General features: G+C 32.8%; 1 protein-coding gene and 1 long non-coding RNA gene across 5 annotated transcripts in view; one reads left to right on the top strand and one right to left on the bottom strand.

Moving 5' to 3' along the window:
- Positions 1 to 13,266, top strand: part of PCDH9 (protocadherin 9) — a 1,046,490-nt gene that overhangs the window by 1,013,844 nt on the left and 19,380 nt on the right. The window lies entirely within an intron of this gene.
- LOC141491152 (uncharacterized) overlaps positions 8,743 to 13,266 on the bottom strand; it is a 73,373-nt gene continuing 68,849 nt past the window's right edge. The window contains exon 5 of the long non-coding RNA XR_012469484.1: positions 8,743 to 8,982. This is a non-coding gene — a long non-coding RNA (uncharacterized LOC141491152). The remainder of the gene's footprint in view (positions 8,983 to 13,266) is intronic.

The following is a 13,266-nucleotide window of genomic DNA, read 5'->3' as shown; positions in this document are numbered from 1 at the left end:
TTTCACAGTTGCATGTTATCTTTCCTTTCTCCTATAATATTTTTTGCTATCTTTCTTATGACATGTATCACATTCTACTTTATATTGAGATTCTATCTTATACCCCCCTTTTCATCAGAGGTTTCTAAAGAGGGAATAAAATAAAATTCTAAGTTGTAGTTGAATTCAGATAATGAAGAATAGTTTTATAAACTTAGGAATCTTGTTAAAACTAAATGGGAACTATACACATATATACATGATAATATATGTGTACATATGCTTTACATATACATATATTCCAGTACATGAAATTGTGTTATTTCAGTTTTTAGAGTAACATAGTTTTTGTGTGCCAGTATGCAACTAATAGTCAGTAAAAACTCAGTAATAACACAATAGAAGCTACAATACAGGGTTGTCTCCTGATTGACATTCCAATCAACTGAAATGATCTGATTTCTATTTTTCTTTATTCCTCTTGTTTGTATGTTGTTGACTTCCTATTTTAAGCTTTATAATTTTGACAATGGGAGGTAAACCACAACCAAACTAAGATCTTTGTTCTTCTCCAAGTCCATTTTTCATTCTTTCCAAAGTAATTTTTCTCTTTGCATAGAAGTATTTTATCACTGGGGAGCCAGCCCACTGTTAGCTATAAGGCAGAAAGAGAAAGAACATTCATTCCAAAGGGACAAGATGCTTGTGGCTATAGCATGAAGAACATGGCACACCCGCTGTCCTTGCCTTCATGGGGGTTCCTACTCCATCATTTCTACCTCAGTGTTAAGTTGGAATAGCAAAGGGTGTTTCAAATTTTAAATCTGTCTCCTGCAGCTAAAGTTCTAGTGCCAAGGAAAAACAAAACACTATCTCAGCTCACCAAAAAAAAAAAATCAGATTTAATATGATACTTTTTTTTTTACTGAAAGTCCTCACATTTCACATGCTTCTTTCTCTGTAAAATTTAAAGGTAGATTGCTGCAATTTGTAATATTATATGATTTTTGAGTGTTAATATTCTGGGTTTGTTTTTACTAAATCATTGAAAATTAGGTTTAAAAAATCAGCTTTCTTTCTCATATGGCAATTAAACTTTTCAGACACAAAGTGTAATACATGCTTTAGTTCTCACATAATGAAGAGTCTTTGCAGTGATAAATGCCACCTTTGGGTTAAATATAAACCAAGACTGTCAGCATCAATATTAAGGAGCAAATAATTGACACAAAAGATAAGGAAAGTTAAACCAGAACTGCATTGCACTGAGCTTGATGGTAGAGTTAAAAAGTGACCAGCAAATTACTAGTGATTCTTCACAATTTATCCTAATACCAAAAAAAAAAATTATTAATTACCTATTATGTGCCACAGCAGTTGAGATATAATTAATAAAAAAGAAAGATAGTCTTTGACCTCAAGGAATTGACAGTTTAATGAGGAGTGATAACATGGGAAGCCACCAAGTAGTGCCCAGCTTAGGGATATTTTCTTCTGTGACAAAAATAGGCAAGGCATGTTGTCTCCTTCATTGGCCTCTCAGTTCCTTGAGCATTTCTCTTATTGCCATTGTTTAGTAAAGCTAAACATAGTAGGCACTAAATAAATGTTTCTTAATTGACTAATTGAAAATAAAATGAATAAAGATATATTTTTCACTGATTTAAATATACTGATATAAATACTAATTGGTGTGAAGTAATCATTCCAGTAATACAAAATTCAACCCATCAATATCTTCAGATTTTAGATTTTTCTCATTTTGTAAGATTATCTATATTTTTCTAGTGATTTACCATAATAAAGTCATTCTAATTTTCAAAACACTTTTTACTGTGGGTACTATTACAGTATTTGAGCTGCCCATTTGTTATTCCTTACACTGTATTTTGTCCTCCATCTCATTTTTCCCCACTTCTTTTGAATTTTCTTTCCATCTTCACTTTTGAAAAATCTACTTTTCATAAAGAAGAAATATCTGGACTTGTCTAAGAGGAAATAGTTCTGTTTGTCCCTTAGTTGGCTATTTTCTTAAGTCACAGAATAGGATTTAGATACTTCATGCCATTTTAAAATGTTCTTTAATTCAAATGGTTTTAAAACTCAGGATGTAGGTGCCAAGAGACATATAGATATGACTAATGGATATAGTATATGCAAGCTTATTTTAATTAGTTTTGAAATGGAACTTTCCCTTGGTCAGAAATTTCTCAATAATTATTAAGCTCATAGCTTATCAACTCTATTCATTTTGATGAGTGTTTGTGTGTGTGCGTGTGTGTGTGTGTGTGTGTGTGTGTGTGTGTGTGTGTGTATGTGTGTGTTGGGCAAAGTAGCAGTAGCCCTGATAGTTCATGAAACTCTCAATATGCCTGAAACTTAAAAGTGCTTAGCCTCCTTAGAGTCATATTTTAATCCACATTTTAACCAAACTGATTAAATTCTAGGGAAAAAAATTCAGGCTCCATTTAGATAATTCCTGGAAACTTGTGTTTCCTGGGCATATTCAACCATTTCCAAATTGATCTCTTTTTAGCTTTCATTTTCTCTCAAAGTAGAAGTGATTTTGTTTTTGTTGTTGTTTTCAGTGAATTATCTGAGATTTAAATAAGATCTTGTCTTACCCATTTGTCTCATATGGGCACATATCCTCTTGGAGATAGGGCCTAATATTTTTAAAACCATAGCTTATCTATGTAAAATATAGTAAGACACTTCAGTGACTATCTTAAACTAAACCTATACAAGATGAATACAGTCTATTAGTATTTGAACTCTAATATAGTATAGGCATTTATTCTATATGGAACTTCCTGTTTTTATGCAGGTTTTTACACGTTAAAAGAAGACTTGCATCCCTTCAGGATCCACATTAACTCTTACTGTAATATATCAGGAGAAATCATAAAGAAATTTTTCTAGAAATATTTTTATTCTTGACATTTTAAGTCACAATTTTATGCATTTTCCATTCTTCATTAAAAGGCAGGAGGTAGGGTGATGAACCCAGTACAAGGAAGAAATTGATCTAGTGGGCAGCATCTATAACATAGTGAGTCTTGGCAAAGAGGATGAGGTGACTCAAACATGGTTAATATGCAGTACTGTGTAAGTGTTTCCGGTGGTTGCTGGATTTTGCTTCAGGACATGCTGAGGCAGACACTTGTATAGACGAGTGCTTCCTAGCTTACTTAATCAAATATGTCACTTCATCAGCATGAAACAGAGAGATCTCCCTACTTCCATTTTTCAGTTCCAAAAATGGGAACCCACAAGCAATTACAGAGTGAATTAGCATACATCTAGAATAAATAGCAAATGCCAAACTGTTGGACTAGAGAATTTCTTAAGTTTATTTTTTTCTTTGCAATAAAGGAGGGGATGTGGAAGTTGGGAGTGGGGGGTGGAGAAAAAGTAAGCGCTGAACAGATTTCCATATGATTCATGCCAGTATGCCAGAGAAGCGTGAGTGACTAAGCTGATGGAGTGGAATTTTTCTCAGGCAGTCATACTATTGAGTACTAACAACATGTTTATTCCTCTAATTGTGTTAAATTAGTTTAATCAGCCCTGCAAAGATGTTGTTTAAGTATTTAATAAGAATTTTTATATATATTTAGAGCATCTACCAGGTGCTTTCATTGTAGAAACTTGTGAGTATTTATATTTTCTTTCTAGAAATGAAATACTCTTAAATAATACAGAATACAAATTTTATCTCAGTGAGTCTGAAATAAACTCAGCAAAGGTAATATGTGTCTTCTAAAGTTCTGCTTTATAACATTTTCCATAGAAGGTTTCTTTAGTGTTATCTTCATTAATTTTCCTCCCATTCTTCCTGTTCAAACCATCATCTGACCTCCATGTGCTACTGTCTAAGGTACTGAATTATATAGCATTGTTTTCTCTTTTGTCTGACTAGGGTTAAAAAGGTTTCTCTTTCTAACTAAAAAAAAAAAAACAAGAAGCCCATTTTGTTTATTAACCATAGGGAAAGAAAGCAATATGAAACTCATGTTCCTCTAGGGGATGACTTCAGTGTCTTTGTAGTGTACTATGCCTACTTAATACAAGAAGATTTTTGTAAACCTTCCTTTCAGTAGAACCTTTGGGCAGCCCAGTGAATAATTTGAGCTTAAATACATATACAGCAGCAAAATGGTTCCCCAAACTATAACTACTATAACTTTGGCTGAAACTGATGAGCATATATTTTCTACATAATGGTATGTGTCAATAATCAGTAATATTTCTGAGTATTCTAAATCACACTCTATGTAGACAGACAGCTGTGACTGAATTCATTTTGGCCAGAAATTATAGTCTGTACAGCAATGGAACCATTTGGCTACCATGTGTGTAAACAACCTAAATAAAGTCATTTATTTATTTGCAACTGGATCTCCCAAATTCACTTAGGCTATGAAATTACAATAGCCATTCAACAGACCTGATCCCAGCAGTAATCAGATTTTTAGATTCTTTAATTTGCTCAGTTTTTCTGTCTAGGACTGATTAATCTTGTACTTAGCCAGTCTCATCTCTCTCTGATGCAGGGCAGATCCACTATTCTGAAGTGAGATTTGGTGTGAACCTTTGCTTTGAGACCTACTAAATCTCAGAACTTTTAGACTCAATTGATTCACTAGCCTTATCTAACCACTATAAGTATGACCATCCATACCTAAACAAAACATTTCTTTTGTTTGTGACTTATTTTTTCCTTTATTATTAAGAAATCTTTTTCAAAGGTTCATGGTTTGCAAAAATACTAATGACTAACTACAGCTTTAGTACTTTCCAGATTGCAAAATATTTTCTTCATCAGATAGTGGAAGTATTATTAATCATATTTTACATGTGACATGAAGAAATTAGGTAAACATAACAACTTTCTATGTACAAAGCACTAAGGACATGGAATAGACTGTCCATTCTCTCAAGAAGCTAATTCCTTAATTAGAAATATAAAAGAAAATTTAGGTGCAGATTGATGGCAGGTGGTAAATAAATCCCAGGAATCTTTAGAATATGACAAAGGGAAGGTACCTGGAGGACCTTAGAAGGTGGTGGCCTTGCAGATGTTTCTAGATAGGCAATATTCTCAGAGGGAAACACTGGGTTGGAAAGAAGTGATGATGAAAATTTCTCTTTCACTGGTGGTGATATTAGAGGGAATCCTGGAGGAATCTAGGAAGTTTCTAGAAAGTTTATTGAGGAGGATCTGACATACTCAGACATTTGAATAGATGATGGGTTGAAGTGTGGAAAGATTTAAAACAGAAATAATAGCTAGAAGGCTATTCAATAGTTCAGATCTGAAGTGAGAGCTTGCAAATGATGGCAGATAAGGAATTATGTGAATGGAGAGAAGGGAATATATAGCCTGTGAAATGTGGGTGATTTGGTAGATAGTGGTGCTATTGGTAGTAATATTAAAGTTGAAAGTAGAGATGGGTGTGGAGGGGAGGAGAACATTAGTTCTGTTTTGGGACTTCTAGTTCAATATTAATTTCCCACTTCCATCTTCAAGGACTTAGCATAGAACTTCAAACATCATATACCATTAACAGATTTTTTTAATTGAATTGAAATTGGGGGCACTTCCATTTTCAAATAGTTATTACATTTTAAGGGTCACTGGCTTTGTTCCATTTTAAATCTAAATTTAATCATTGCTTTCATGGTGCAGAGTTAGGGTGTAAGTGTAGTTATAACGCTATTATCTCTCTTCTGAGTCAATAATACTGAAAGACTAAAAATGCTTATTTGTGCTGTTGGTGGTGGTCATGTTTGTCACACTCAAGGGATTCTCTTCAATACAGGTGGAACACTCATTCTTAGTTAACAAGGGCCAACTGGAAAAAACAAAAAAAAACCTATTCTACTACCCTAATGGCATGCAGAAGTTAACTTTAACCAAAGGTTATTTATATCAAAGGAAAGAATAGAATACAGCACAGAATCTCCTTGATCCTAGAACTGTATAGGTGTTGTTGCTATTTGGTGAATGGATATAACATTTAGATAGATATAGGAGGGGAAAAAACCTCTGTGTTTTCCTAGTATATTATGACTGCTTGTATCTAAAACGGAATTAGCTAATCATTTCCTTCTCCATTAGGACAAAAAAGACAAAATGGAACAAAAAAGGACTACCATGGTAGGTACATTCTTGATATGTGATACATGGGAAAGTTACTTTACCACTGTGAGATGCAGGTTCCTCTTCTGTAAAATGAAGATAATAATAATCATATCCCTAGTTTATAAGGTTGTTTAAAAACACATTTAAAATTATTTTCCATCATGATGATGATGATGGTTCCTTATTGCCCTCTTTAATCTGTTCTACTCAAGTTCAGTTGTGAGGTAGACAGCATTTTTCCATATCTCAAACTGAGGTCAAATGGAGTACAGAATCTACTGCAAACTGAGATAGTCAATAGCAAGAGTTTATCCATTAAAATTAGCCTTATGATGAAGTGATATATATATATGTGGGAACTGAAAATATGAAAATAATAGCAGTCCAGGAATAAAGTGTCTAAACAACTAGTAATGGGGAAAGTTAAAGAGACAAAGCTTGTGGGAAGTGTCTACAATAATCTAAACTTATTTATAGACTTTTAAACAGCAGGGTTCAAGTTCTTGTCCTACCTATGTAATATATTTAATGGGAAGTCACTAAAAAAGGTGAAATTTATCCGACCTGTGTCAGATACTACAGCAAACACTGAAGGAGATGCTACTGTAATTAAGATATGAACAAGATCCATCCTTCAGGGCAACTGGTTGTTTGGAAGGAAGACAGATCATGACTGGTCATCAACCCATTGGTCACAATAGTTAAAAAATTAATAATAAAAGTCATCTACTTTTGTTTTGGTTCCTTAATAAAGCATTTGTTCAGTGACTCAATGTTTTTGAAAGGATTAGATTATTATATTCTGTCAATAATAGTATATAGTAGGTTAAAAATTTTTGGAACGTAAGCAACAATCCAATTATAAAGTGCCCTGAAGTGTAATAATATTTCATTTATATTTTCATCAATGATCCAAAAGACACTTCTAAAAGCTAGTTAAATATATTTTAAATTGGCATATTCAAATATACAAGACATCAAAAAATTGCAACTATATTGAGAGATAAAAACAAAAACAGAAATTAATAAAATGAATTTATTTTGGAGTTAATGGCAAAGAAAGACTCAAATGTCTTTGGAAATACCATTTGTTGACTTAATATTCACAGTTAAAGTCAGGTGAAAATTATAGAGAGTTATACAGATAATTCAAGCAAATTTTATTTTCATCATTGTATTAAATGCTTTCTTTGTGTTGAGTATTTTTCATTTATTAAACAAGCAATTACTATGAGGCTGGTACTCTAATAGACACTAGGATATATATATATATGTATATTACAGATGAAGAAGAGGAAAAGGGAAAGAAGAAAGTAACCCTTATCCTTATTCTACTGGAATAATATTTTATGAATAACAATTTTCAGAAAAATCTTGGGATCTTTATCATTTGTTTTTTATAGGCAGTATTATTGTTTTATTGCATTATTTTAAAATTTTATTTATTTTTATCCATATGCACATGTATATTTTTAAGTTACAAAATTTCCTTCCACCTTCCCTTCCCACCGCACTCCCTGCAGTGGTGAACAGTCAGGTTAGCATTGTACATACAAATTTTGATAAACATGTTCACAAATTAGTTATTTTCATCATGAGGAATTAGGATTAAGGGAAAGAGATGCATAAGAAATATTTTTTATAAAGTGTTCATCAGATTCTGAAGGGTTGTGTTTTTTGTGTGTTTTGTTTTGTTGTAATTTGCTTTAATTCATTACAAAGAAAAGCCCTATCTATTTTTTTCACCGAAAGTGTCCTTAGCTCTATGTGTAGGTGAGTTAAGAGTAGTTTAAGTATCCTCTTTTATTTCTTTGGTTTTATTTTTTAGGTACCTCTTTAATTTCTATTCAACAGACATTTAAATGGCTATTATATACCAGAAACTTTGCTAGATTACTGTGAATACAAAGAAGAAAATTAAGTAACACCTACCCTCAAGCTTAAATCAAAATGTACACAATATATGTTTTTAAATATGAATATAAAGATTTTTTTGGAAGGGATACAGGTTCTAACTACTGAATGCATCAAAAAAATCTTCATGTATGAGTTGGCACTGGAGCTATATCTTAAAGAAAGATCCTAAGAGAGAGAGGGGCAAAGCTCTTTGCTGGTTGCCTACCTTGAAAAAAAAAGCATGGCTCTGGTTTTTGTGATGAGAGTCAAGATTCTGGAAAGGAGTTATAGTGTCTCCTGCCATCAAATATTCATAGAGAATTATTTTTATGGCAGGTTGAGACTATGCATTCATACCTTGTGGTAATTTTCTGCTTCTTCATTCATGAGAAGTAGATCAGTGAGAAAGAATCAATTGGGGGGGGGGGGGGCAGCTAGATGGCACAATGGATAAAGCCCTGACTCTGGAGTCAGGATTACCCAAGTTCAAATGTGACTTCAGATACTTAATAATCACCTAACTGTGTGACCTTGGACAAGTCACTTCGTCCTGTTGCCTTGAAAAACAAAACAAAAAGAATCAATGGCTAAAATGTGGGGAAAGGAAGATATATGCATAATTATATATCTAAAACCTTATTCTTTATATTCAAGATAAGAAATAACTCCAGACATTTTCCTTTCATTTAAAAAAATGAGAAAGTCCTTTATTCCATTTGTTGATGACTGATTTAGATTAGAAATAAAGAAAGCAAGTTTGATAATTCCATTCTTAAATATTTGAGTAATCTGTGAGGTGATTTGGTGATCTTTCTTTAGAAGTCATTAGAGAAAAGATAAAATTACAGCCAAGCGATGATATAAGAAGGTCAAAGTCTTGGTAAAATGATTGCTCCTTCCAATTCGGTGATCTCATGAGTAAACATCTATATGAAGTCAAGGTCTTGTCTATTATTTTGCTACAGAGGACAGAAAACAATGATAAATATCAATTATTCCTGTATTGTTCCTGAATCCCCTGTTCACATTCAACATTTGGACTAATGGAGATAAGGCAGTGAGAAAAACCAGAATAAAGGGGAAAAAAAACAGAGAGATTTATATCCAGGCACATATAATTCAAGTATTTATGAATTCATTAATTTTGAATTAATTTATTAACTTTCAAAATGTAATTCCTTCTGGATATATTCTCAAGATAAATTCATCATCAAAAAAAGGAATCAATGCAAAGGCAAACTTTATCAAGGTTGAATTATAACAAATTTTAGGTATATTTAACAATTTAAGGACAATTAGACTATTTTCAATGACATCAAGTTCAATAACTAAAATTCCAGAGAATGGGCAAGACTTATCTAGCATATATGTTTATTTCTTGTACATGAAATAGAACCAGGATAAATCCTTCCCTTTATACTTTGTATACCTAATCAGTGATGCATAAAACTTAATGAAGTTTGTCATGTTGCAGTCATTGAATTTTTGTTTTATCAATAGAATTTAAAAATCCCTGTGATTATTATTCTTTATCAGTATTCTCACCACCATTGGTTTTTTTTTATGAATAAATATGTCTTAAGATCCAGTCTGGGATCATAGAAAAAACTGATTTTAGAAGCAGAAAGACTTGGCCTTACTTGGCCCTTCATACACATTTGGATTGTGTGACCCTTAACTTCTTGGTGCCACAGGCAACTCTCTAAGAGCATAAAATTTGGAGTAGTTAACAATTTGCTTTGGATGAAAAGTGCCTCACTGGTGACTCCCCTCCACCATCAAATCCATATTCAGTCAAAAAATTATTGTCCATGCAAAGAATGGACTCACATGGGCACCACACATATATTTTAGGTAAAAGATTATTAACACTCAAGAATTTATGTCAGGAGAAAATTTAGGAATAAGTATGTAGCCAACTAACTGAATATACAAACAAAAGTGTGAAAAGTATCATGATTATTTGTAGCTAGTTTACTTTGCCTTAGTTGAAACATTAAGAAAATATTTTCAAAGCAGTGAATAAGAAATATAATTGTGTTAGTAAGGTGTTTAGAGGAGACTAACAAGAAAGAAAATGTGAAAGTAGAGAGGCTAGAGAAATAAAAAAGGTTATTATAGTTGTCTGGTCAAGGATACAATTAGGAAATATATAATAGATTTGATAAAGGGAGGAAAGAAAGGAGAAAGATCAGAGATCTGAGAAACACTGTAGAGAAGAAAGCGCGGTTCATATTATTTCACAGAAGAGATAGGAATCATCTTCCAATTTTGACTCATTTTTTACAGTTATAACTAACCTTTCCTGTTCTCATTCAGTTCAGCTCAGTCAAACTCTATGGACACTAAATCACATGGTAAATGCAATTATATATGACTTTTTCTCTTTATTGAAAACCAGAGACAGGATGCTCTAGTTTGAACAATAGATAAAATAAACTACCTACTGATTTCTTCTCGACATAATACATAAAAATGGTGGATAAAAACCTTATAATATTAGTGTTACAGAAAATTAATGGAAAACACCTAAATAACCTAATTGCTTGGATATGATTATACTTCTGGTTTTTAGACTACTTGTATAATCTTGTGTGGTAAGGGAGATAGAGAGAATTCATTCTTGTGAATATCTGACTTTGTTTTTCATCATCTGATCTTTTCATTTAAAAGGAAATAGTTTACAAAGTGTTGGGCTAGTCTTGTCAACTCTGCTTGTAGAGAAGAAGTATAAAGTTTAGTCAGGATTACTATTTTTTCCTCTGTGTCTCTGGCTACATGGATCCTTTATTTCATCATAATAGACATTGCTTGTCACAGACTTTACTTTTCTCCCCAAATCTGTTACAGTTCTAAATACCCTAATACAAACCCAATCAATCAACATAGTGTAGTAATGAAGCACTGCATATTCTGTCATTTGATCCTGACAATACTTCACTTTTCCCTTTGCTTTAACTCTGATTTAGGTAATGTAGGGATGACTGATCCTTGGATCCAAGGAGAATACCTTTGAATGTGAATCTACATGGTGAGGTTGAGGGTGCTCTAGATTATAATATCATGGGCCATAGAGCAATTCAGTAGTTGTAGAGTTTTAATGACAAAATCCTAGAAGTCTGACAGAAATAAGCAAATAATCCAGGTGTCTCACATATCTCTAATTCCAGTTATGAGGGAGGACTAAACTAAAGGATCTTTTGAGTGAAAGAATTTTGAGTTAGAATGGGACAAGCAAATCTGATGTCTCTAGTATATCAGACTTCAATATGGTCAACTCCCAGGAGCAAGGGACCATTAAATTGCTTAAGGAGGGGAAAACCAGTCTGGCGGTTGTTCAAATCTTCTGTAGTGATTAATAGTGAATACAAAGAAATGAATATTGAAAACAAAGAAATTAATTTTCGAAAGGGAACAGGGTTCTAACAACTGAGTGCATTAAGAAAAGCTTCATGTAAAAGGTGTTGTCTGAACTCTACCTTGAAGGGAGATCCTAAGAGAGAGGCAAGGTGCTATTGGAAGCCTAACTTGCAAAAAAAGTCTTAGTACTAGTTTTTAGAAGCCCTTTTGTGTTGACAACCAAGGGTCTGGAAAGTTGTCATTGTGTTTAAGTGAACTCTTAGCCTTAATGAGACAATTGAGAGAAGGTGGTGACTAGGGTGGAGACTAGACTCAGAAGTTGAACTGAGTGTAGTGGACTTATTTTAGGATAATAATGTAGCCTGGAAAGTTTTTCTTCAACAGTTCTTAAGCAAGAATAGTGCTGTCTTTTGAACTGAATGGTATTAAACTTGGAGGGTGAGAGGGAGAGTGAACCCAAAGTTTATAGTCAAAACCAAGACTTTGAAACTAGACTCCTAGAAGAAAATGTGGGCAATGTCATAGAATGAATGATAATATTTTCAAATATTCATATACTATTTGAGTATATAACACACTAGGTCATTTGGGAATGGCCTCCCCTCCCCACCAAGAGAAATTTATAAATATTGATCAATAGTCCCTTACCATCATGATTCCAGTACTAGTAATTCATCTAAACAATTTGACCAGTTCAAATTTATGTTTTCAAAAGTTGCTATAAAGAATATGCATAAAATCAAATCTTTAGTTCCTCTATGTGGAACTAGACATTCTATTCTTCCTAGTTAATTTAGCCTTTTTTGTAAGTTTTGTAAGTTTTGTAAGTTTTCTTTTTAAGACAAATATGTATTTAATTTACTAGGGTGTATCCAGTTAAGCTAGACAAAACATTGAACTTATCTGTAATTTAACCATTAAGAAACTTCTCTGACTCATATGTCTAATGCATAATTACATAGAGAATTTAAATTTTACTTGACCCCTGTTTTATCTTTTGTTTTAAATTACAGCTCATATCAATTCTCTTTGACAGCAATTAAGACATTTTCCCATAGGTCTAACCTGTTTTTCCTGAGCTGAAGGAGAAAACTCCTGAAGGAAAGTAGTGGTAGAAATAGTTTTTAAGGATTCTTTAAGATGGAAAAGGAAAATTAGAAGCCAGTGAACCACATAATCAGAGTAGGAAGGAACCTCAAAGGATTCCTAAAAAACCAACCAATGCCTCCTCCAATAGCATGCAGTAACTGCTAGTAAAATATTTACCTATGAAAGAGAACTCACTGTCTCTAAGGCATCCTGTTATCATTTGGGATAGTATTAATGATTAGGGAAATGTTCCTTATATGGAAAACTCCATCTCTGCAATTCTACCTTCTGAGATCAATATAAATTTAATCCCTCCTCTTCAAAACAGCCTTAACATATTTGCTGATAGCTATCACTAAGTTTCAGGCAATACACATTTTCTTCACCCAGTTCTTATATGATATAATCTCTTTTCACACCATCCCAAAGACCCTCTTCTGGAAGTTTTTTAGCTTATGATACAGTTTCTAAAAGATGATGCTGAAAACTGAAGACAAAATTCACAATGTCAATTGACAGAACACTGATCAGTAATGCAAATGTTCTCTGTCATAACACATGTCGTCCACTAAACAAATCCCTGAGGGATTTCAGATTAACTGTTATCATGCTGCTTCTGTGATATAGTAATTGTGAATCTTAAAATCTTATATTTATTCCTATTAAGTTCTATCTTGCTTCATTTGACTTAATTTTTTTTTAACCTGTAAGCTATCCTTTTGAACAATTCTGTCATTCATTTTAGGTCATGTGCAAATTTGCTAAGCAAAACATCTATATCTTTATTCAAGGAT

The sequence above is a fragment of the Macrotis lagotis genome, chromosome 6 (genome assembly GCF_037893015.1).
Source record: "Macrotis lagotis isolate mMagLag1 chromosome 6, bilby.v1.9.chrom.fasta, whole genome shotgun sequence".
Taxonomy (NCBI): domain Eukaryota; kingdom Metazoa; phylum Chordata; class Mammalia; order Peramelemorphia; family Peramelidae; genus Macrotis; species Macrotis lagotis.
Note: the sequence above shows the minus strand (reverse complement) of the source record. Positions and strands in the feature narration are given on the sequence as shown.